Consider the following 25,332-nt stretch of genomic DNA (forward strand, 5'->3'; position numbering starts at 1 on the left):
CAAGCCAGCCACCACCTAAAAGGTTTAACGATTAACCCCCATCATTTGGGTTAATACTCGGATAGAAGAAAGATACTTTGATACTCTTCTGTCACTTATTTACGAAAATCTATTTGGAGAACGGATTAGTTGTCTTTTCCAAACTCTACCTCCCAAGAACGTTTCCTGGGCTGACTCAAAGTCGGAATCCTGCCCCGCCCCTTCTGTTATTGGCTGCTTAAGTGCATGGTGGAAAGAACTGAGACCCCTCCGGAGCTGCTCCTTGCCGTGAACTGTCCATCTCTTCACGGCTAAAATACCTGGCTCACAGATAGGCTATCTTAATTTGGGACGCAAACATTGGTCCTTTCTATCTGGTGAACAAAGGGCGCCCTTCCACGAATGGCCGCCCCTGACTCTCACCCCTGCAGGCCAACCTCGGAGGAGAGCTGCCCATTCAGAGGGGATGGAAACGGGCTGTGTCCCTAGACGCAGGGGTGGCCATGCCGGCGCCCTGGAGCACACGAACTGGGACTGCAGCTGCTGGGAAACTGGACTTTTATTAATGTCTTTTGAGTAGCCACCTGTGGCTGGGGACTGCCCTGGTCCGAGCATCTACAGAACAGGAATTACGAGCTACTTACCACGAGCGAGGCTGGCTGGGTCCTTTCTCCGACCCCCAGACAGTACCTCCAAGTTGCTGTTGTTACACTCACGTCACACAGGAGGGAACTGAGCATCCGGTGTCTAAGGCACTGCTGGCAACGAGAGCAGTGGAATGGGTGGCACTCTGCCAGCCTGGCTGACTTACACTTGAGCCCCATCTGCACCACCCTGCACCCCACGGCGTCTGGGGTCATCACTGGTCACAGCTGACCTTGCAGCGAAATCTTGGAGATGCTCTGAGGATTGGGGTGGCGAGTGGAAGGCACTCTGTCCCACGCTGGGTGCTCGACGGGGGCCAGCAGAAGCCCTGGGCAGCTTGCCGTGAGGGCTCTCCTCTCGGCATGAATACGGTCCCCTAGTTCCACCCTGGTGCTTGGAAACCATGAACACAATCAGGGTGGGTGACCCTGATGTGAAAGAGAAAATCTGGATTTTTAAAGCAGCAGTGCGAAAAACAGCAGCAACGACACTTCCGTGACACTTTGGACGTCGTACCATTTCCTGTCCCAGTCGGGGTGACGTTGTGTCACAGATAGCCCGTTTCTGCTCGCTAACTCCAGCCGAGGCAGCTTCTCCTCCCCTCCTGGCCTTGGTGCAAGGGCTCAGTCAGAAGTTCTCCTAGAGGGAGAAGCAGCCAGACGTCAGCCCAGTGGTTCTAGAGATTTCACTGCTCAGCAAAACGGAAATTTCCCAAAAGGAAGAGCTTCCACATCTAACGCCTGAAAACAAAGCCAGACTAGATGAAGCTACCTTGAGGAATTTCAGACTAGATGAAGTCATCATGGGAAGGAAAAGCCAGTAGAGAGAGACTGTAACAGTAGATAGAAATTGTATCTTCTGGAGGATAAACCAGTAGAGGTTGTAGATGGAGATTTGCATCAAGAAGCAAAGCCTTGTTAGAGACACGGAAATCTGCGTCAGCTTTCCCTTTGGCTTAAACTTGGTAAAAGTAACATATATATATATACATATATATATATATATATATATATATATATTTCTCCATTTGCTTTTATTTAGTCTCCTGTGGGACCAGGATTGAAGGCAGGAACATACTGAACTGAACATAGTACAAGCCATTCCTTTGAAAAGAGAAAAATACCTTGAATTATGATTCTCAATGCTTGTTGTCTCATTTTAAAAAGATAAAAAGAATAATAGAAGTTCTACATAGAAAATACAGAGACAAAAAAAGATGAAAGTACAAAATATCTATACCACCACCAGCATGACCAAAGTTAATGTCTTAATAGTTGTCACATGCCTTCTTAGCTTCAGACCCACCTGTGTGTTCTTGTGTGAGGTCACTGTGTCACGGCAGCACCGTCAGAGCAGGGGGACCTAATGGTGGGAAGCACCTGGGCCCTTTCCTCCCTCACTCATGGGAGTGCTGCCCCTCCACAGGACCTGGTGACGTTCTGTAAATCTCATGTGTCTGTCATGAGATGAGTCTCCTTTTAGTTCTAACTCACTAAAAATTCTTTGTATCAATAATTGATGTTGAATTTTATTGACTGCCTTTTCAGCATTTATTAATATAATCCTAGAGTTTTTACCATTTGGTGAATTATATTAATGAATTTCTTTGCATTGATCCAAGCCAACGTAAGCTCAGTTTGATGATTTTTAACATACCTGTGGACTTCATTTTTCCTTAGGTTTCATTGTGGTTTTCCTTAGGTTTTAAAACCTATATTCATAGAAGAATATCACTTAGGTTCCTTTTCAAGGGCTTATTCTTGAGGTTTATTTTTTTCTGACCCTTATGTTACCATCTTGAAAATAGTAGAGAACAATTTCTAACATTATCTATGTTTCCAAATACTTACAAATGCAGAAGAAATAAAGATGTCGGAGTTGAAGAATCTGGACCCTACGTATTTGTGGGGAAGGGTTCATTCAAAATCTTCATTTCTTACATTGTCACTTATTGCAGGCTTCATATTTCTTTCTGAGTCCATTTTGGCTGTTTACAATTTCCAAGAAAATCATTAATTTCGTCAAGATTTTCCAGCATTTTCCTGGAGCTTAGACAGTATTTCCCATAAAATAACTATATTAGTTGCTGTGGTCCATTTATGCTTTCTAGTGCATACACTATATTTTTTCTTCATTTTCCATTATTCTTACCAGAAGTTTATCTATTTTCATTGTTGCTTAATCAAAGAACAAGATCTTGAATTTAATTTTCAATTCTTTTCTTTCTGCTTTCTGATTCACCAATCTTATTTACATTTATTAAGTCCTTACTCCCATTGGCATATACTGGTTTTCTTGTTCTTATTTATAATGCTTGAGTTGGCTAATAGGCTTATTTATTTGTAATCTTTCAGTTAATAAGGAAAATATCCGTGGCTATGAATGTTCCTTGGAGTACTCTTCTGGCCACATAAGAAGTACAGATGGACAGTGATCTCATTCTTAATTTCTAAATAGTCTATAATCACAGTTTTAGTTTTTCTGTACCCCAGTATTTGCTTAGAAACTTGACAATAGCAAAAGCAACAGATGCCAAAAATGGCATGATGAATAACTTTAACACATACTGTCAGATGAATAGAAAAAGTATGATAAATAAGACACACAGTCAGTAACTCTTACAAGGCAAGGATCACACAGAATGTGCTAACAATGATTTAATAACTAAAGACCTTGATAACTCATTAAAATAGGTGGGACACAACTATATAACATACTGTCTTTTTTTCTTGCACTTTTCAAAATCTTGTACAATCTTTATTTTCTATGCACAACGTTGTTTTAAACCTGCAGAGTATTCAAATCAAACTTGGTTCATACAATGCTCATTTCAGCAATTTCACCTATAGGAGCCTAAGAATTTATCAGCAACAGTGGTAATGAGGAGAAATAGAGCAGTTTCAGTTATTCCGAAAATGTTGCTATTTACTTCCAATGTTCAGAGTTTAGAGAACACAGATAAAAAGCTGAGATTAGTGTTGCCATGAGCAATACAAAAGGCACCGAGTCTCCCAAGACAGGAAAAAGAAATTGATTTCTCTGTGCTTTTTCATACTCTATAGTACTATTGAAAAGCAGTTTCTCAGCACGTAACTATTGATCTATTGCTCTCAGAGTAAATTAAATATGAGATCACACGCAAAGAAAACATGTGAGTCATTCTTTTGATTTCATGTGAGATGCCTATTAAAGTTCATCACAGTTGCAAAAGTACGTGGGGATATGTACGCGCCATTTACTGCAGTAAAATAAGAGGTAGGAAGGACCCATGCCACTTCTCAATTTTGACCCGGATTATTCGGTTTCATTATTACACACAATTTTATTAAACCTATAGCACCTAAATGTACTACAGTAAAGTATGAAACCATTTAAAATGTGATGTTACTCTGTACATTTTTATTGCTTTTTGAGAAATGCATCTGGCTGTGACACGTTAAAGAATCTAATAAAACCTTTAATCACTGAATATGGAAATCTTTTATAAGATAAATAGCCCTGCACTTTTAAAACTAGCATCTCAATTTTATTTAATACCACTCACTAATTTTGTAGAAGTCGTACATTTTTAATGAAATGTGATCCTTCACGGTTCAATTGGAATGAACTTGGTATATCTATGTAATAAACAATTTCAAGAGGTTTATAATAATTACCCCAATATCTTCAGATTAATTAGAGAGGTAACAAGCTGATTCTACTCTCTTGTATGCTATCATCAGGTAAAGATACATATGGGGATAAAAGATTTTTGCCTCTGTGCAAGCCTATTGTATGTTAACCCAGTGGTTCACAATCAGGGCAATTTTGCCCCCCAGAGAACATTTGGAAATAATCTGGGGGCATTTTATTACAACTGTAGGGGGCAGGGATAGCGAGTCCCATGGCATGGAATAGATTGATAGGCAGAGATGAGGGAGGCAGCTAAACATCTTGCAGCACACAGGACAGCCCCTTACAACAAAGAGTTATCCAACCCCAAATGTCAGTAGTGCTGAGGCCGAGGACCCCTGTCTAACCTAATGGTGCCACCTCCCTTGTGCAGGTGCTTTTAGGCAATGGACCATACGTTTCTTCCCAGTTTCCCAATACCCGAAACAGCAACTTTGGATCTAGCACATTGGAGACAATTATTTGGCACTGACACCTTGATAAATTGGCATCAGTACTTAGGTGTAAAAATAAGTGAGTCGGATGTCATATTCTGAGGCAAACCTCCGAGTTGTATGTGTAGTGGTTTTCTCGTTAAATGTTGAGGTACTGACCATCAGGTTCAGTCTCAACTGCTGCGTAGAAGCTTCTTCTTAGGGGTGCACAGTGGACTGTGAGTTCTCAACCTGGACACGTCAGTGTTAGACTGAAAGGAACAGTTCGCACTTATCTTTGTACAGTGCTGGTGCAAATGAGATTTATTTGGACTTGAGCCTTTCCTCTTCTAAAGCTGTTTTCCTCTTTGGTGACCACAGCATTCTGGTATACTCTAAGGAAGGACCCCTCCTCCGCCTTATTGTCACCATCAGCCTAACTTGTCAATTTTGTTCTCCTCTCTCTGTTTTCATTTATTACTCCCATTCTTCTTATTTGGGGTTGTTTCCATTAACACAACTGGTAAGTAAGAAGAAAGGACCATTTAAAGGCTTAAATAATGTTTCTCTAAAGAATACCATTTGATAAACCTGTGGGATACTGGTGAAATGACAGATCACTCTGTTACAGAAAACCGGTCCCTGTCACCAAAGTCGAATCACAAAACAAAATGACAAGGTTTTGAGGGAAGGAAAGGAATAGTTTATTAATCGGCCAGCAAATGAGGGAGTGGCAGGCTGGTGCCTTAAAAGGCTTAAAACCACTGTCCTCCCGAAGCACAAGCAGTCAGGGCTTTTAGAGGGAAGTCGAGGGAGAGAGGCTGTGCTTTTCACAGACACAGAGAGTAGCAAATTGCAAGGATCTAAGCTGACATTCTTGAACCGATTCAATTGCTTTTTGTGTCTCTTATCGGTTCCTCCTCTGATCTGATGAAGGGTTGAATCCAAAATATATAAAGAGCTCATGCACCTCAACAAACAAAAAGTGAATAATCCAATTAAAACATGGGCAGAGGAGCCAAACAGTTCTCCAAAGAAGAAATTCAGATGGCCAACAGACACATGAAAAGATGCTCCACATCACTAGTCATCAGAGAAATGCAAATTAAAACCACAATGAGATATCACCTCACACCAGTAAGGATGGCCACCATCCAAAAGACAAACAACAACAAATGTTGGTGAGGTCATGGAAAAAGGGGAACCCTCCTACGCTCCTGGTGGGAATGTAAATCAGTTCAACCATTGTGAAAAGCACTATAGAAGTTCCTCAAAAACCTCAAAATAAACTTACCATTTGACCCAGGAATTCCATTTCCAGGAATTTACCCTAAGAATGCAGCAGCCCAGTTTGAAAAAGGCAGATGCACACCTATGTTTATCACAGCACTATTTACAATTGCTAAGAAATGGAAGCAACTTAAGTGTCCATCAGTAGATGGATGGATAAAGAAGATGTGCTACATATACACAATGGAATATTATTCAGCCATAACAAGAAAACAAAGCCTACCACTTGCAACAACGTGGATGGAGCTAGAGGGTATTATGCTCAGTGAAATAAGCCAGGCGGAGAAAGGTGAGTACCAAATGATTTCACTCATCTGTGGAGTATAAGAGCAAAGAAAAACTGAAGGAACAAAACAGCAGCAGAATCACAGAACCCAAGAATGGACTATCAGTTACCAAAGGGAAAGGGACTGGGGAGGATGGGTGGGAAGGGAGGAATAAGGGGAAAAAGGGGCATTACAATTAGCACACTTAATGTAAGAGGTGGGCACGGGGAAGGCAGTATAGCACTGAGAAGACAAGTAGTGACTCTGTAGCATCTTACTACACTAATGGACAGTGACAGTAATGGGGTATGTGGTGGGGACTTGATGATGGGGGAATCTAGTAACCACAATGTTGCTCATATAAGTGTATATTAATGATACCAAAATAAAAAAAGAGCAGAATGCTCTGATTAAAAAATAAGGACAGGGTGTCATGTAATAAGAGGGTAGTCAGAATTTCACTAAAGAGGTGATAGCTGGGCCCCAGAACTAAAGATAATCGGAGCCAGCCTGAGCCCAGTGAGGGGAACTGACTTCTGAGGAGGAGGAGCCAGGGCGGAGGGGCTAAGGCTGGAAGCACTATCCACATTGCAGGGATGAATGACGCACCCCGCGGGCTGGAGGCAGAGGGCGGCACAAGCGCACAGCCAAAGCTGGGGTTGGTCCTGGGAATGAAAGCTCACAGCGAGCACGTCCTCCGTCTGGCTTCCGCAGGTGCTGCTCATCAGCCAGGGGTCCGCGACACCCGCATGTTCAGTACACATGGTGTGGAGGGTCACGGGGAGAACAGTGGAGCCCAGAGAAGGCACATAGTGGATCTGCGGCATCTTGCATGCATAATACTGTGCATAGACCATACATTAATGTACCCCCAGCGGGATCTGGGGCAGCATCCTTACCACCAAACACTCGAATGTGTCTGCATTCAATAACATGAAGAGCATTAAGTAAAATACATAAAGATCACAAAGAGCATCATGTCTGTTCAGGTCAGGAATTGCCATCACATGGCTTTGAGAGTTGTAGACGAGGGACTGCGGACACGCACTGCTCCAGCCCTGGTGCTCTCTGCCATGGTGTGGAGCAACTGATCATGGAATATACAATGACTACTTGAACGTCTTTTCTCTTTCTTCCCAGGGCTTCTCTGGATAGCAGCAAACCTACTGGTCATCAGCAGACAGAACCATTAACCCAAGTATTTTCTCCACCACCTCCATGATGCACTTCAAGATGCAATTCTCTTCTTTCATCACTACTAAGAGAGTTCAACTGCACTTTACACAAATCACTCAATCTTTCACCTGCTTATTTCTTTCTCTTTCAACTTCTCTGGCTTCCTTAGGAGTGGTCAGAGCGAGGAAGAGGTGTAAAAGGATAGGGCCATATCACAGGAAAGTCAAGAAGGGACAGTGTGTCAAGAGTGGAGCAGGGAGCCCCACACAGTAAAATGAGTCCAGAGATTTAGGAGGGTAAGTACCAAGAAGCTGTGACCTTGACAACCAGACACTCACTAGCGACTGCTCAGGGAGCAGCTTCCTCACAGTTAGGGGAATGGAAGCCGGATGCAAAGTTGGAAAATGAGGACATGGTGGTGAAGCCATGACAGTGAATACAGACCTCATTTGTACAGATTCTAGTTAGCTAAGATCAATGACCTTTAAAGCTCTTCAGAAGAGTCTATAAATTCTTTTTACTAATTCTATGTACTTATTTTTCCATTAAAACCTGCTTTCCTCAAGTACTGACAACAAAATACAGTCAAAGCTGGTTCTTATTAAATTGTTTTTGTTTGTTTTCATTAAATTGCTGGCATTGTAACAGTTTGTCTTCTAATATTTTACATCGTGAATATACAATATTTCAGCTATATTATGGGTTAATGAACTCCTGTGAGCTCACCTGAAAGCTGTCTTTCCATGTATGATGTATTTCGATAGGGAACATCTTTCCCGAATTCCAAAGAATTCACTAGCAAACTAACGGCTTGAACCATAGGAAAAACTGGCCATTACTGTAGGTCAAAAATGAATGCATAGCATCAGTTTCATCTGGTCCAACCTCATAAGTTTTCAAATGCAACCTTGGTACAAACTGAATGTGGCCACAATACTTCCAAGCTCACTAATTATGGTGAGCTATGAACTAATGGTTTAGGATGACAGATGGAGTCCAGGAGCAATTAAGACCTGAGTCTTAATTGAACTTTTGCTAAATTTGGCACATGAGGGCCACTGGTTCACTGTAGCAAGGCACGTGACCACAGCACCTTCTAGGTTTGCCTGCCCATGGGGGCCAGTGCTCACCTTTGTTCTTCGCCATGCTGGAGGGCTCTTGCTCCCCACTTTCCCATGGTCTTGGCTATGACCTAGCCCTGTTGTTCTGGGAACTTACTCTCAGGTTGGGTCAAAAAGAAATCAGACACTTGGAAAAAACTAGGATCACTCTTTCTCGGTCTGATTCAAAGTGTCTCCCTTCATCCAACACTCAACACCCATATTATTGTCATACAGTCACTAATTTCCAAAAACTACAAGCGACAGCAAGGAGTAACTATGGAAAAATTACACCTAGGTGCACAGCTGTCATTTCTTTACTGGCCAAACTGTCTGTGACTGCCCAGTACCACCAACTATTGTAACTCCGGTACCCTAATGTGTCCTCATAAAGAGGAGTCTCATGTTCTACTTTATGAATTAGCTCTGACCCTATACCCATAACTGATATAAAATGCTTTTTCAAACAATATTGTGAAAATAAAGAGCAAAATGACTCAGTGAATAACCAGAAATTTTCCATTCATTCATTCAAACCAAAATTTCCTCGAAGGGAATGATATTCTTAGTGACCATCTGAATCTTGTCATAAATATAATGAATACGCCCTTTCTAGGACATTCTCCCTCTGTTCCTATTTCCTGAACCTAGCATGATAGCTTTTACACAGAGTGGACATTCAATCAGTTCTTGAAGCAGATAGGAAGAAAGGAAGGACAGATCTAGGAAGGGTAGTAGGGAAGAAGGGGGAAAACTGCTGTGTGTTTGCTTATGTAATTGAGGCAACTAGGCATGTGATTTCTATGAAGGAGAACATTTTTTATGAAATGAAATATTATGTTAAGGGGCTCCGTGAATTTAAAATAACTGGGGATTTGATCTCTGAGGGATTTTTTAAACTTTTTTTCTTAACTTGTGTTCTCTCCTATTTATTCCTTATGCAGGAATGGTAAATGTGCACCTTTCGCTTGGTGACATTCACATCTGGAATCTGATCATGGATCATTCTAAATGCCGGAACTCACTGCATTCTTTTATATAGCGATGTTTTGTACCTGTTAGTTCTTGTGGGAAGCGTGGAAGTTGAAACTACACCAAACAACCCAAAGGGTCCCTGCATTTACATGTCCTCTGTGAAACAAGTCCAGATATCACCATCCCCAATCATTTCTTCTGTCGTGACTTGGTTTTCAGATGCTTCTGGCTTTCCAGTTGCATTGTAGTTTTGTTAAGGACTAGGAGACGGGAATGACGTCTATATTTCCACTGGCTTTACACCATTTTATTTCCAGTACATATCACCTCACAATGTGTTCCCTTGCAGCACATTATGGGATCATCAAATTAAAAGTGAAAGGCGTGGTTGATGATTGACTGTTCTCTAAGTATCCAGAGTGTTTGTCAAAGGCAGTAGGCAGGAGACATAAGCACCATTTTGCTGTTATAGTGAATGTCAGGTTTACGGCACATCTCTGCTAGCGTAGACAACCTCCCCAACAAGGATATTAAGTGAAGCAGATTTTTACAAGTGGAATAAATGCCCTCCACATCTGAATAAATAGACAGTGAAGAAAATGATCTGGTGATCAAATTGGTTCACCCCCTGCCTTCAAAATAAGCCAACCTAGGAACAGTGTTTCTCAGCCTTCTTTACACCAGTACTGAGACTTCTCAGACATCTTTTCCTAGTAGCTCACCCAGGAGATTTTAATGTCATGGATATGCTTTCTATCTGTTCAGGTCCTATATAAACCATTTGGGTGGACTATAAGCCACTGTAATACCCTGGCTTTTTTCTGTCTACCAAGAACAATGTTCAGCCTCTTACGAGTGTGCCTTGGATAATGCTTGCTCACATTTAGACAAGGCTTCACCATGCCTACGTGCAAAGCTATTCCAGAGGATACAACTCAGGAGAATGTAAGATAGGACGTGGTTCTTTAGTAAATCATACATTACCAGCTGAGAAGGCAAATCTCATTCCTCTCCTGAAAATAACGAAGTCCTAGTAATATTAATAAAGCATCTGGTTCCAAAGTCAAAATGGTGTCCAAGCAAAAAAATCTCATATTCCCAAAATCAAACTCCTCCGTGTACAGGGAGAGATTCAGGCTTTGCTCTCAGAAGGGATAAGACTAGGCATTTGCAAGAGCTACCATGCCATATGCTTGACTGTAGCCCACGTTTATTGAGCACTTATTATGTAAATTTCAGCTCTGTGAAGTCAGGGATTGTGTTCAAGTCTGCTCATCATTGTAGTAAATGAAAGAAAGAAGGAAGGGAGAAAAGAAGGGAAGGAACTACTCTAAGTGACCTGAACACTGCCTCTAAGAATATTGTATGTAGTGTGAAGATACAGATGTGTAAACAAATGAAACAGTATAATCATCATCAATGCTAAAAGATGCATAGATACGGTGAGGTTACAAAGCTGCAGTTGATTCTATCTGGTTAGAGGTGGGACGCAAGTGAAGTGGGTTCAGAAAGTATGTATGGAGACAAGGCTGTCTGAGGACTTCCATGGGCCCTAGGGTGCCTTGTCTTTGTGGTTTCCTGCCTCCACAGAAACACACTGAGATGCAGTGATAGTGCACTGACAAATGACATCAGTATCTGGACAGTCTAGGAGCACATAGCTGGGAGGTCCAGCAAGGACCTCCAGGAGGGCAAGGTGTTTAAGGGAGAGAAACTCTAAGGACAAGCTAGAAGAGTGGCTGAGAGGTTGGGAGCAGTGTGCCAGGCAGTAGGCACAGCATAGCCTTCTGGAAGTGAGAGATCTATTATGACTGGCAAACAGGGAGAGAAAGGGGAGAATGGCTGAGAGAGGAAGTGAGGATCATACTACAGTGGACCCTGTGTTAAGGAGTCTGGCTTCATCCTAAAAAGAATAGGAAACCATTTAAAAGCTTCTATGTTAGAAACCAACTGGATCAGGTTTGCATTTTGGATGTTTATTCAGGTTGTGTTGCAGCCAATGGGCTAGAGAGGGTGTGGGGGACATTCTGGGGGTCCACCGGGCTCCCTCTTCAGGGCCCATGTACCCAACCCCAGCTGCTGGGAATACCAGCTTTTGAAGGCTCACAGCTGAGCCCTTCAGTGGGCATTGCCCCCAGCCACAGGGCACTGCCTTTCCTGAGAGCAAAGCCTGCTACAGAGAGCACCCGTGGCCATGACCGACTAATGTGGGAGTACAAAGGCCCAGCTACTTTACCTCAGTCAGGGACAGGCCCAGCTCCTAAGCTCCCTGTAGGATCAGTGGGGCCCTCTGGTCATCCATGTTGCTGGTGACTTCTCCCTCTGTCTACACTCTTAGTTTCCTGTTGCTGCATATTATCACACACTTCATGGCTTAAAACACACACACACTTATCCTGTCTCACAATGTCCATCGGCCAGGAGTCTGGGCACAGCTTCACTGGGTCCTCTGCTCAGGCTGCAATCAAAGTGTTGGCCAGACTGCATTCTCATCTGGAGACTTGACTGGGCAAAAATCTGATTCCAAGCTCACTCCAATTGTCAACAGAATTCATTTCCTTGTGGTTGTAGGACTGAGGAGCCCAGTTTCTTGCTCACCGTTGGTTGGAGGTCGTCTTTGGTGGTGAGAACCCACCAGCAATTCATGGTTTCTTTCCTGTGGGCTTTCCCAGCACAGAGCATCTCTAGAAGTCTGCTGGCAAGAAAGACTCAGACATACTATAAAGTAATTACAGGTGTGACATTTCTTCCCTTTGCATATTCTGTTCATTAGAAGAAGTCACAGGTCCCGTCCTCACTCAGTGGAGAGGGGATTACACAAAGACAGGAACATCAGACGATGGCAGACACCGGAGTGTCTGTCTAGCTCAGTCGCCTTCCTCACTGCTTAGAGGTGTATCTCCTCAGAGCCCCCCCGAGTAAGCCTTCTGCATGCCACTACCCATCTTAGAGTCTGTGTCCAGGGAGAACGCTGGAGGCAGGGAAATGAGTTAGAGACTGTTGCTATAACATCAACGCTGAGTGACAGCCCTGGCAGATGGGGCAGCAAACTTTCTTTTTATTAATAAATGTATAATAATTAATGTTAGAATTTAGAATGACACATGGTCTATCTGGAAGTAAAACCCAGTCTAAACACTACAAGGTATCCTGAAGCAAGGATACACACACAGAAAATCATTCATTTCTAGGGCTATAGAGCAGAATAAACATAACCAGGAAAAATTAGGTTTACTATGTTTCACGGCGTGAAAATAAATCTCAGACCACAATCAGTCACATAATCAAAAAGAGATGATTAGCACTTTATTAGGTTAGCAGAGACTGTACTTTTGCAGATTGCAGAAATAGTCAACAAGCAGAGCTGCCCTAGAAGAGACAGATGGATAAGATTTAATAACTGTTGGTAATAACAGGATCAAATTCCACCTTGTGCATCAACATGCTCACTTTCATCCATCCTGTTTACAATGATTACTTTTCATTCTTGCTTACTTAGTCATGTACAGAGTGCTCTAAATGATATTCAAAAGGATTCATTTTCAGTAATTTCTACACCATATTATAGGTATTTTCCACTAGAAAATTGTTTTTCCTTAGGTCTTCCAAGTGTGAAACATATATGTATATATATATAGTAGCCTGGCCTTATCTCTGGCAATGCTGGAAACTAATGTATTTTTAAATCAATAACTATAAACACCACATGACTACATTTACACACTGTGTTGTCAGAGAAATATTTTAGACTATTTTGAGTGGCTTATGGTTCCAAGGGTCTTCACAGGTGTAAAGGATTGCCTTTCATTGTCATACCCATTGAAAATTTCTTAAGAAAGAAGGATGATGAAACTAAATGTATAATCTGCCCTTGATAACGTGTGATGCTCAGCAGTTGCAGAGAACAAGTGCTGAGTGTCTTGGGGAAGCAGAACAGCAGCCCTTCAGAGAGGGGTGAGCCGCTCGTCCTCTGTCATGAAGGCGTCATTCCTGTGGCCTCCCTTCATGTCCAGGGAATCGCAGGGCACGCCATTGCCAATTGTGATCGTGTTTTCACACTTATCTTCAGTGTCATGCACTTCAGTTGCTCCTTTGTTCTTTCTAAATGCACACAGAAAGAATGATTGGGATCTAGTGGAGAAAGCATGATCTTGGGTACAAACACGGAGAGCAGAAAAGGGGAGAGGGATCTTAGAATGGTGAAATAATTGATGATGATGTGTGTTTTCAAATACATGTCAAAGATCATAAAGAGCTGATGAGGTGAAAAGATGCTCTCGAGATAAGAAACCTGCATGGATGATACATACATATTTATCAGAACAAGTGATCTTATTTGGAATACTAAAATAAATGCATATAACTATGTATATGAATGAGTATACATGTATATTGGTATGAATATGTTTGTCTACACACACATACATTCACACACAAACTGTATGATGGAGTATAAAGAAAATTTATGGTAAATCGTCAAATTAAAAAGTTTAGCTCTAGAACTTTAAAATGGTAAGAAATTTCCCTCATAGGGTTTGACAACTTGTAGTCTGCCAATTTCTTAAAAATTTGAGAATCAGACTGAAATAAGATATCAAGAAGCAAAGTCTCAGCACTTTGCCGAAAGGAAGGGACCATTCTAAACTGCAGATATCACCGCTTGGCTCTACTCATTACAAAGTAGTTGTGTTCATTTATAAGTCAGGTTTTGGGGACTCAGAAAACACCTTACTAATTACAACTCACAGCTGTAATTCCAGGTCATTCCAAAAACTCTGTATGACAGGATAAATTTTTGTGTTTCTCATTCTCAGGACTTTTGTAGATCCTGCTACCCAAGTGGTAACCAGACCCTTAATATTTCCTTGGGGTGAGGAAATCTGTAACCTTGAATTCAAAGGTTCTGCCTGCCTTGTGAAAGACTAAGACACTGAGCCAATTATTCCTGACATCACAGAGGGAGGGGGAGAAAAGAGGGGCGGGTGCCTCTAGGCAACTGGAGGAAGAGTTTCCCTGAGGCTTATCACAAGTTAGATGTTGGGGCACCATGGAAGCAGGATGGTGGGCACTGAGGCTCCCAGACTTGTGTAAGATTCTCTTGTGCCAGGAATCTGCGGAAAGTCCAATGGGGCAGGCCTGAACAGATCATGTGGCTGGAGTGGTGGGCATTGGAGTGGTGAACAGGATTGACTCCCAGTGCTGTGGATGTCCCTTAGAACCTTGCTGGGTCTCTGGCAGGTAAGGAGGTAGGGAAGAGGCCCAGTGATGCCCGAGGTAGTTTCCTACTAGTCCCACATGAGAGTCCATCTGAATGTGTCTTAAAGAATACAGTGGAGAAGGCAGGGAAAGGAGAGATCTCTTGTCTGCATAAAATGACAACTAACATGGAGGGAGTAACAGAAACAGAAAATCATCACTGCAGTAATAATTGATTTTGATGGGGCTCATCAATGGATCCTCAACCACTGAGTGAGGGAACAGCACAGTCCCATGATCTCAGGGTAGCTCCCTCACAAGCAAAGCAATGGACTAATTTTAAAAAAGCATTTGTATTTTGTCAAGGGAGAATTTGGTGAACATCACCAACAATTAGAAAAACTGACAAGTGCCTCTGGATGTGATACACTGTATTGTGTGTGTGTGTGTGTGTGTGTGTGTGTGTGTATTTAATTCATTTATTTATAAAATTCTGTGTCCCTGCCCTGTCACATTTTTACCTGAATGTCTCAGGAGCAACTAATGAGAAAAATCCAAATTTAAAGACATTTTGTAAAATAGTTGATCAGGACTCAGCACAGAGTAGACGACACTCAACTAATGTGCATAGCTGGATGGACAGACACATGGGTGACTGACTAGCTGGTTAGACAGAAAGATGTACGTATGGATGGACAGATCAATGAATGCACATCAGCGGCTGCCTGGCTGGATGATAAATTAATGGACTAGTGGACAGATGGTAGTTAGGTGACTGGACAAACAATTGGGTGGATGGACTGATGCCGTAGGCAAAGTTCCTTGGACAGTAGCTCAAGGTAGACCTTGAATGAGACCCACCACAAGAAAAGGAAGGAAAGGAAGGAAGGAGGGAAACAAGGAAAGAAACACACACACACACACACACACACACACACACACACACACACACACGCACACACACGATACTTCTTATTTCCTATAATGTTATTTTTTCAAATGGATGGAAGGGAGTACTCATTTTCCTACCTTAGGAATTAGGAGTTAGTATAGATTTTGCCAGACTTCACTGATGGGTGATTAGATAATTTCTAATGGTTAGAGTTCCTAAAGAAAGGCCAAGTAGCATTCCAATACTGGAGACCCCACTGTCATCATTTGAAAGTATTTTGCCATTGCATATGCCAGTCTCAAATGTCACAGTGTGTCACTACAGGCCCAATGCTGGGTTGGAAGTTGGAGATGATAGTCCCAGAGACCTAGGAAAAGATAGGCTTCTGTGTTTTTCCAACCTGCCTGCCCGTCAATTTCCTGTACTTTTCGCGACCTGGTAGGAATGATTCCATTTTCCCCCTTACATGTCAGGTACAAAAGGCAACGGCTCCTCGGCTCCTCTGGCCAGAGACAACCCCCTGGGCCCAGCAGTGCCAAGCTTGTTCAGAGGGTGCAAGCGCCCCAGGACGGTCACGAGTCCGGCGGGTGCTGACCTGGCGCGGGCAGGACCGCGTGCCCGGACACCCCACGTGCTGTCCTTGAGCCGCAAAGCCAACGGTTAGCTGATCCCTGTGGGCCTCCGTCCGTGGAACGTCGGAACATTGGACCTTCCGAACGTCGGGAAGCTGAACAGTGCGCCCGCCGCACCGTCGCCATGGGACACTACCTGGGCAGTGCCTGGGCCCGACCATCGCCCGACGCCGGGCCAAGCCGCAGCTCTGTGTCCGCTCGCGACCAATCCCCGCCGTCTCTCCTGGCTGGGCCTGCACCAGAGCCCGGAGTGGTGAGGCCCCCGACGCCCGGAGGCGCTAGCTCCGCAGGCCGCCCGGCCCCCGCGCCGCAGCGAGCCCTTCCCGGCCGGCGCAGGACTCTGGTTGGGAGCTGGTGCACGCGGAGCCACGACGCCCTGCAGGTCCCCCAGCCAGGGGACAGAGACGGCCTCTCCAATGGCCCGCCCGACAAGCGGTACCCGCGCCAGGCCAAGGACACCGAGCTGAGGGCCCGCACCCCGCGCCAGGGCAGGAAAAGGAGCCTCAGCGCACCTCCCCGCCTCGAAGGCCACCACACCAAGGGGTGGCGGCTGAGCCCGGAGCCTTCAGGTCCGCGCGGACAGATGTAGGGGTACCTGCCTGCGCGTCCAGCCCCCGGCCTCTGGGAAGCCTCTGCTCCGGGCGCTGAGGAGCCCCTGCTGACACCACGACCACCTCCTGCCCCCTGCCCACCCTCCCCTCCCTCCCCACCCCAGGAGGCATCTCCCCTTTCCTCGCCTTGCCCCTATCTGAAATAGAAACAGGAGGCAGTTCTCTGTTACACAGTTTGTCCGTGTCTTTTTTGGATAGAGTCACAGAGTGGGATCTCATCCACGCCACGGTCTCTCCCCGAGGCCCTGGGAACGCCTGGGGTCGATAACTGCGGTTGGCTGGCTGCCGTCCTCTGCACTGGAGGGGTGTAGCAGAATCCCTGGCCTCCCTGCTCTAGGTGCTGGTGGCATACCCCCATTGTGAAAATAAATAATATCTCCAGTCACTGCCAAATATTCCTGGGGTGCCGGGGGCGGGGGCGGAGGAGGGAGTACCTGTCAAAAAAAAAAAATATCACACCGGTGGAGAACCTCTGAGGGACAGTGCCCTCTGCTGGCAGAAACAGTCAGACTCGGGCTCCGAAAATGGGGGTTGGGGGCGAGATTTGGCGCACATCAAGATACAAAGGTGAGCACCGTGAAGTGCTGTATGCTTGCCAAAAACATTGCCCCCATTGAGAAGAATGTTCTGGGTGTGAATCATTCATGGTTTCGCCTTATAGATAAACACATCATGTAAATGTAAAAAATATGATCTGCTTATTTAACACTCTTCGGGCTGGGAAACATTAAAAATTAATATAAAATGCTGTAAAGACAGAGAACGTGAGTCCCAGGCAGTACCGCGGTGTCGAAGGGGTGGGGGGGGGGCAGCAATCAGGGAGCAGCAATGGGGACTGTTCCCTGGAACAAAGCTCAGCTTGCAGAAACTCACTGCGCGCGCGCGCGCGCAGACAAGCACGCGTACGAACGCACACACACACACATCAGTGAGGCTGCGGGCAGCACTCTGTAGGAGCAGCGAGTTGGAGCAGCCTAAACGTCCACCAGGAGCGGACTGGATGAAGCAGACGCGGTATGTGCTGTCAAGGGAATACTAGTGCACAGATTAAAGGGAACAAATAGGCCAATAGGCTCCAGGGCTACTGGGCCGGATAATTCTGTGTGGGGGGTGGATGCTCTGTGGTGCACCTGGGACTTGGAGCATCGAACCTGGCCTCTCTCGGTCACATGCATTAGGACCACCTCCAGCAGTGACAATCAGCAGTGTCTGCAGATGCTCCCAAATATCCCCTGAAGGACACAATGACCTGCTCTTGCAAACTACTGAACTACAGCTACACGTGTGTTACAGAATGGCATATCTCAACACACACTGTCCAAGGGAAAAGATGGAGTATTATGTGCAGCACGTGCCATATGCACTAATTAGACAAGTACAAAGCGTTATCGCTCACATACGAGAGGAGGCCAGAAAACGGCTAAGAGGTCATTTGGCCACTTGGCCTGTGTTGTTCTTTCCAGCTCAAGCTTCTTTACATACTGTTCAAGCATGGATTTTATGGTATTTCCCTTCAGAGACTCAGAGAATATGCTACAAACTAAGCAAAGTCCCTCCTCCCAGAGATCTTGCTTTCTAAGGGGTCAGAGACAGAAGATACAAGGAAATAAATGTACACACTGGCAGGGGGGGGGGGAGAAGGGCTTTAAGAAAAGCAGCAGGAGGGATGCGCACACCTCCCTCAACACAGCTGGGGCCCCAAATGCTTTCCTGGCCCCATCACCACGGAACTACTACGCTATCTCTTACTATGAATTCTAGTTCTTTTTTCAGTGTTTCCATTGGGCTGCAACTCATGCTTTACTGTAATACCTCAGCAAATAAAATGAAAACATTTCGTCTAGTTAGAAATAAACATTTCCCAAAAGATTCAGATTGTTGCTGAAAACATTAAAGCAAAGATTTTCAGTAGAGACACTTAGTGTTAGATACAAAAAGTCCTGGACTGAAACTCTAAAAAACCAAGCTTTTCTTTGAAGTTGACTAACTGCCTTTTGCTAGACTTGAAGCAAGGCATTTCAGTCTACATGAGTTACTCGAAAGGACTTGAGAGCTCTGGGTGGCAGGGAGGGCACTGTGGTTGCCATTTTGCTGAGGAAATGCCTTGTTACACGGGACCGTCTTGAGCTTGCAACCACTACGATTACCAGTCATCCCTACCCTCTAAATGCCATGAAACTTGCAGTGACGGATCAAACCCCAAAGCACACCACATTTACACATGCTGCCTGTGTGCTATGTGGATGGAGTCAGTATCACAGCCAGGTGAGAAACATTTAAAACTCTCTTCAAAAGTATCAAGCTCAAAAACACAAAGGCAGACCAAGGTCATGAAAATCAAAGGAAGGTGGAGAAACTGTCACACATGGGATCAGACTAAAGAGGAGTAAACTCGGGACCAAAGGGTATTAGTTTGGACAAATGGAAATCTGAAAAATTCCATAGCTTAATGATATTGAAGCAAGGTTAATTTCTTAATTTTGATGTATGTGTCATGGTAATTTCACATGATAACACTAGGGAAACTGGTCAAGCGTCTAGAGCAGAGTTTCTCAACCGCAGCACTATCTACCCTGCAGGCTGGTGAACTCTTGCATGTGGGAGGCAATCTATTCTCCTCTGGCACGTAGAGCAGCATCCCTATTCTCCACACTGGATGCCAGTAGCACATCCAACTCTGAAAACCAAAAGGGCCTCCAGTCATTTCCAAACATCCTTGGGAGCAGCAAAGGGACAAAATCCCCCCAGGTTGAGGACCATCTTATGTACACAGGATCCCTCTGTATTATCTCTGCAACTACCTGCTCAATATGTTTTTTCCAGATTAAATGCACACACAGACACACACACACACATATGAATACAGGGGCAAAGCAGTTATTTTTAAAGTTGCCTGGAGAGAGCAAAGTGATCTACAAGGATAAAACAAGGCAATGGTTTAATTATAGTTCTTAGTAGCTTCACTGAGAAAGAGATAACAGATACAGATGACTTCAAAGATAAGAAAGAGCAGTATTCAAATACAAGACACTGGCATTCATCAGCATAAGTGTGGTCTTAATAATTTTGTACATCTCTCACTAATTTTGTAGAAGTCGTACATTTTTAATGAAATGTGATCCTTCATGGTTCAATTGGAATGTACTTGGTATATCTATGTGATAAACAATTTCAAGAGGTTTATAATAATTACCCCAATATCTTCAGATTAATTAGAGAGGTAACAAGCTGATTCTACTCTCTTGTATGCTATCATCAGGTAAAGATACATATGGGGATAAAAGATTTTTGCCTCTGTGCAAGCCTATTGTATGTTAACCCAGTGGTTCACAATCAGGGCAATTTTGCCCCCCAGAGAACATTTGGAAATAATCTGGGGGCATTTTATTACAACTGTAGGGGGCAGGGATAGCGAGTCCCATGGCATGGAATAGATTGATAGGCAGAGATGAGGGAGGCAGCTAAACATCTTGCAGCACACAGGACAGCCCCTTACCACAAAGAGTTATCCAACCCCAAATGTCAGTAGTGCTGAGGCCGAGGACCCCTGTCTAACCTAACGGTGCCACTTCCCTTGTGCAGGTGCTTTTAGGCAATGGACCATACGTTTCTTCCTAGTTTCCCAATACCCGAAACAGCAACTTTGGATCTAGCACATTGGAGACAATTATTTGGCACTGACACCTTGATAAATTGGCATCAGTACTTAGGTGTAAAAATAAGTGAGTCGGATGTCATATTCTGAGGCAAACCTCCGAGTTGTATGTGTAGTGGTTTTCTCGTTAAATGTTGAGGTACTGACCATCAGGTTCAGTCTCAACTGCTGCGTAGAAGCTTCTTCTTAGGGGTGCACAGTGGACTGTGAGTTCTCAACCTGGACACGTCAGTGTTAGACTGAAAGGAACAGTTCGCACTTATCTTTGTACAGTGCTGGTGCAAATGAGATTTATTTGGACTTGAGCCTTTCCTCTTCTAAAACTGTTTTCCTCTTTGGTGACCACAGCATTCTGGTATACTCTAAGGAAGGACCCCTCCTCCGCCTTATTGTCACCATCAGCCTAACTTGTCAATTTTGTTCTCCTCTCTCTGTTTTCATTTATTACTCCCATTCTTCTTATTTGGGGTTGTTTCCATTAACACAACTGGTAAGTAAGAAGAAAGGACCATTTAAAGGCTTAAATAATGTTCCTCTAAAGAATACCATTTGATAAACCTGTGGGATACTGGTGAAATGACAGATCACTCTGTTACAGAAAACCGGTCCCTGTCACCAAAGTCGAATCACAAAACAAAATGACAAGGTTTTGAGGGAAGGAAAGGAATAGTTTATTAATCGGCCAGCAAATGAGGGAGTGGCAGGCTGGTGCCTTAAAAGGCTTAAAACCACTGTCCTCCCGAAGCACAAGCAGTCAGGGCTTTTAGAGGGAAGTCGAGGGAGAGAGGCTGTGCTTTTCACAGACACAGAGAGTAGCAAATTGCAAGGATCTAAGCTGACATTCTTGAACCGATTCAATTGCTTTTTGTGTCTCTTATCGGTTCCTCCTCAGATCCGATGAAGGGTTGAATCCAAAATATATAAAGAGTTCACGCACCTCAACAAACAAAAAGCAAATAATCCAATTAAAACATGGGCAGAGGAGCTGAACAGTTCTCCAAAGAAGAAATTCAATTGGCCAACAGACACATGAATAGGGCATAAATCTACAAAGAAGTAAAAAGCTAACCTTTTCAAAGAATATTGCTTCTCTCTCACTTACCAACTTTACATTTCCCTGTATGGCCCCGGAAGATGGCTGGTTAGCCAGAGATGGGTAAGATTCCTCAAGGGAGGAGCAACCTAAGACAGGGAAAGTCGCAGGGGGGCCATCAGGTGAGAAATTGGGGATCAACAGAGGTGAGGCTTAGAACCTCATCCCCCCTGTTTTGAGAGAAATCTTCTGCATCCGTGGATGTTTTGCTGCCCTTGTCTAGCTCGGATTAATACTTAGTCTATAGGCACACACCTAATCATCTACATTTGCCCTCTTACAGCACTAAACTATGTTTTCTACCTTTATCTTGCATCTACCTACCACTTCAGCATTTTATTTTAAAAAAATAAATAAATAAGGGAGAAATGTGTGATTCACATATAAATGAAGTATAAAAATCAAATGAATATTCATATCTGACTTGATTGTTTATAGTTCATGATGCGTGATCAAAACCGAAAGTTTCTGTGATGACTGCCCTTGTACTGTTCACCATGTAAGAACTTATTCACTATGTAAAAACTTGTTCACCATGTAAGAACTTGTTCGTTATGCTTCAGAAGATTGGACACTGATGAGAATTAGGCTTGGGGTTGATTAATGATTGTGCATTGAGTCCCCTATACAGACTTTTATTGTTGTTAACAACCATTTGATCAATAAATATGAGAGATGCCCTCTCAAAAAAAAAAAAAAGAATAAGGACAGGGTGTCATGTAATAAGAGGGTAGTCAGAATTTCACTAAAGAGGTGATAGCTGGGCCCCAGACCTAAAGATAATCGGAGCCAGCCTGAGCCCAGTGAGGGGAACTGACTTCTGAGGAGGGGGGGCCAGGGCGGAGGGGCTAAGGCCAGAACGCACTGCCCACATTGCAGGGCTGAATGACACACCCCGCGGGCTGGAGGCAGAGGGCGGCACAAGCGCACAGCCAAAGCCGCAGTTGGTCCTGGAAATGAAAGCTCACAGCGAGCACATCCTCCATCTGGCTTCCGCAGGGGTAGTGCTGCTCATCAGCCAGGGGTCCGCGGCACCTGCATGAGGACCACACGTGTCCCTTTGCTCACTGAAACCATGGTCGGTGCAATGACTCTTTCTGATGACTGCATTTTTCCCATACAGGAAGAACCTTAAATGAGAGCTCGTTCATCAGAACACTTAACCATCTTCCGTTTTGAGGAAAGTGTGAGCAACTACGAAGAAATCATTTCAATCTGTATTTTCTTAAAATGGAGGAAGAGGAAGGGAGAACAAAAATGTGAGTTTATCTTTAGCTAAACAAACCCTTGGCAAAAGGTGGCTTTGTTAAGGGTACAGTGACCAAGAGGGGGGGGGATGGTCCAGGCCCTAAAGGAGGATGTAGGTGGGGGAAAGGAAACCTTCTAGAAGCTGAATTTGTGAACCCAGGGCAGAAAGTGATAGGGGCGTTATGGTCCTAAAAGAGCATTTCCCTGGGCTGTGCTTGCATGGGTGACAGAGGTGCTTCTGGGTGGTTCCTGAATGAGTGAGGAGGATTCAGTTGGAAGAGAGCATCTTAGGGGTCTGCTCATCATCTCCCATCCCCTAGATCCGCAGCAGACCCTCATGAACTGCTTTTGAAGGGTGTGAGTTCTCTTCAGATCCACAGTCTGAGGACCTCAGGGGAAGAGGTTACACGGTGGCTTTGTGCCAGGCATCTCTGAAATGGAAGCAGGGCCATTCATGGGCCTCCTAGTTTGTATTCCAATCAGATTATCCCAACACTGTACCAGTTCAAAAGTGTTTTCTATTTTAGTTTTTTGAGATCAAAAATTCTAGTTCCCTAAGGAAGGAGTTCGTTTCTACTGAGAAAAAATAAATAAGAACCTTGTGTTCCGATCTCTCCAGACGTAAGACAGTACTGGGTTATAGGAAGAAATAGGAGAAAAAGAACAAACACTCTGAGTGGGAGGAACCATGGCTTCTCAACCTTGGCATTGAGTTTTGGGGCCGGTAATTCTGTTGATGTTTAGCTGCATCCCTGGCCTGTACCCACTAGATGTCAGTAGCACCCTTCTGCGGTTGTAATAGTGAAAAATGTCCCCACACATTACCAGTTGTCTTCCAGGGGCAGAACCGCGAATCGCCGGTCTGCTCCCAGGAGAGCTCTGTGTCTACATGACTTTGCCAAAAACAAACAAACAAACAAGCAAGGCTAAGATTTTGGATGTCCAGCTTTCAGCAGCTACCCAAGTAAAAGAAGGATCTCTGTAACAGTAAACTAGAGGCAAGGAGGCAGGGTTCTGCCTTTTACGAAACAGGTGCTCAGGTGACCCTGTCCTGCACAGGGTGGGGAGGTGCCAGGGGGGTGATCCGGTAGCAGCTGCTTTGTCACTTTCTCAACTCCCTAGACTTACTCGTAGTGGTGCACTGAGGGGCAGAGGGTCATATTAATGATTTATGTGGATTCGTTTCTTGTAGTTTTCCTGTTGGTCTTGGTTCTACCCATCGGTGGTGCTTCTAAAGGGCAGAGGACCGGAGCCGCCACTCGTGCTCATAGGGTCTGTCCGCTGTGCGTAGATGTGTCACCACTCTCTCTGTGTTACCCGGCGTCTGCTGAGGCTCATCAGAGACTTGCCACGAAGACCTGGTGCCTGACTGTTTGGTAGAAACCTCAGCACCAGTGATGTCACTAGGGCCCGGGTGGGACAGACTGTGCCAGTACGTCTACTATGTGTCGCGGCTGTTCGTGTGACAGACCGAGCATTGCTAACGCTCTACCCGGGTTGTGCGGGATGGCTGGCCATTCCTCTGAGTTTCCTTCTGGGAGAGGCGGACTCATGGCGGGAGAGGTAAGACCACGTGGTACCCCGTAGGGCAGTCATCTCCCTGGTGCCCTTCCCTCAAACATCACTTCCCTGCGGCCGGTCACTAAGAGTTTGCGTCTGTCCTTAAATGCTCAGGGGTCTCTACGTTCCCCCATTTTCCTCTTTCTCCTCCATAGTGGGACAGTGTGGGGGAGGGATAATCATTTTCCCTCCCCCTTCTCGGTTCCTGGCTGAGGGACCCCGTAGTAAAAGACAGATGAACAGGAGGAAAACAAGAGTAACAACCCGCATGCCTCCGGTGTCCATGGGAGAGACTCAGGAAAGCTGAGGGGCTCCCTGCGTGGCCCAAGTCACCACCTTAAGTACCCTCTCCAGCTAAAGACCAAAGATGTTGGGGGTAGGTGTGCCCCTTACGGGAGGTCACCGGGAAAAGCGCAGGCAGCAAGGGGAGGTTGTTATGTTCTCCACTAATAAGAATTTCTAGAGGTTTAGAGTCCCCCTCCTCTTCTGGTGCAGAGAGAGAGAGACCCTTACACACGGAGATTGCCCTTACATGAGTGACTGTCTCTGACAAAAGGGTAACTTCTACTCATTTGCAGATGCCTCCTGTGTCTACTGGTTTTTTTTAATTTTTTAAATTACATCATTGATATACAGTCTTATGAAAGTTTCCCATAAAAACATTGTGGTTCCTACCTTCACCCATATTATCAAGTCTCCCCCCCCCCCCGATGCTCCATGGAAGTCCCTGTCCATCAGTGTAGTAAGATTGTCTGCTGTTTCTTAAAGATAATCAGCCTAAGATAATCATTATGCCAAGGAGGCGTATTTTGGGGTGGCATACAGGGCCCCTAGACCCTGAGCATCTTACGTGTATAGGTCAAACTGGGGTGAAATTACTCCTTTTCCTCCAGATAGATGGGAATTGTAGGGGCTGAGGGCAGGCCCCC

The 25,332-nt window shown here is 44.6% G+C and overlaps 2 long non-coding RNA genes across 2 annotated transcripts in view; both read right to left on the bottom strand.

The window, feature by feature from the left end:
* Positions 1–12,792: 12,792 nt before the first annotated feature.
* Positions 12,793–25,332, bottom strand: part of LOC140847487 (uncharacterized) — a 34,413-nt gene continuing 21,873 nt past the window's right edge. The window contains exon 3 of the long non-coding RNA XR_012127550.1: positions 12,793–13,617. This is a non-coding gene — a long non-coding RNA (uncharacterized lncRNA). The remainder of the gene's footprint in view (positions 13,618–25,332) is intronic.
* LOC140847488 (uncharacterized) lies at positions 19,784–24,839 on the bottom strand. Its single transcript, XR_012127551.1, has 3 exons — positions 22,490–24,839; positions 21,605–21,684; positions 19,784–21,439 (listed from the first exon to the last, which is right to left on the bottom strand). It is a non-coding gene; the product is annotated as an uncharacterized lncRNA (long non-coding RNA).

This window comes from Manis javanica, chromosome X, assembly GCF_040802235.1.
Source record: "Manis javanica isolate MJ-LG chromosome X, MJ_LKY, whole genome shotgun sequence".
In the NCBI taxonomy this organism is placed as follows: Eukaryota; Metazoa; Chordata; class Mammalia; order Pholidota; family Manidae; genus Manis; species Manis javanica.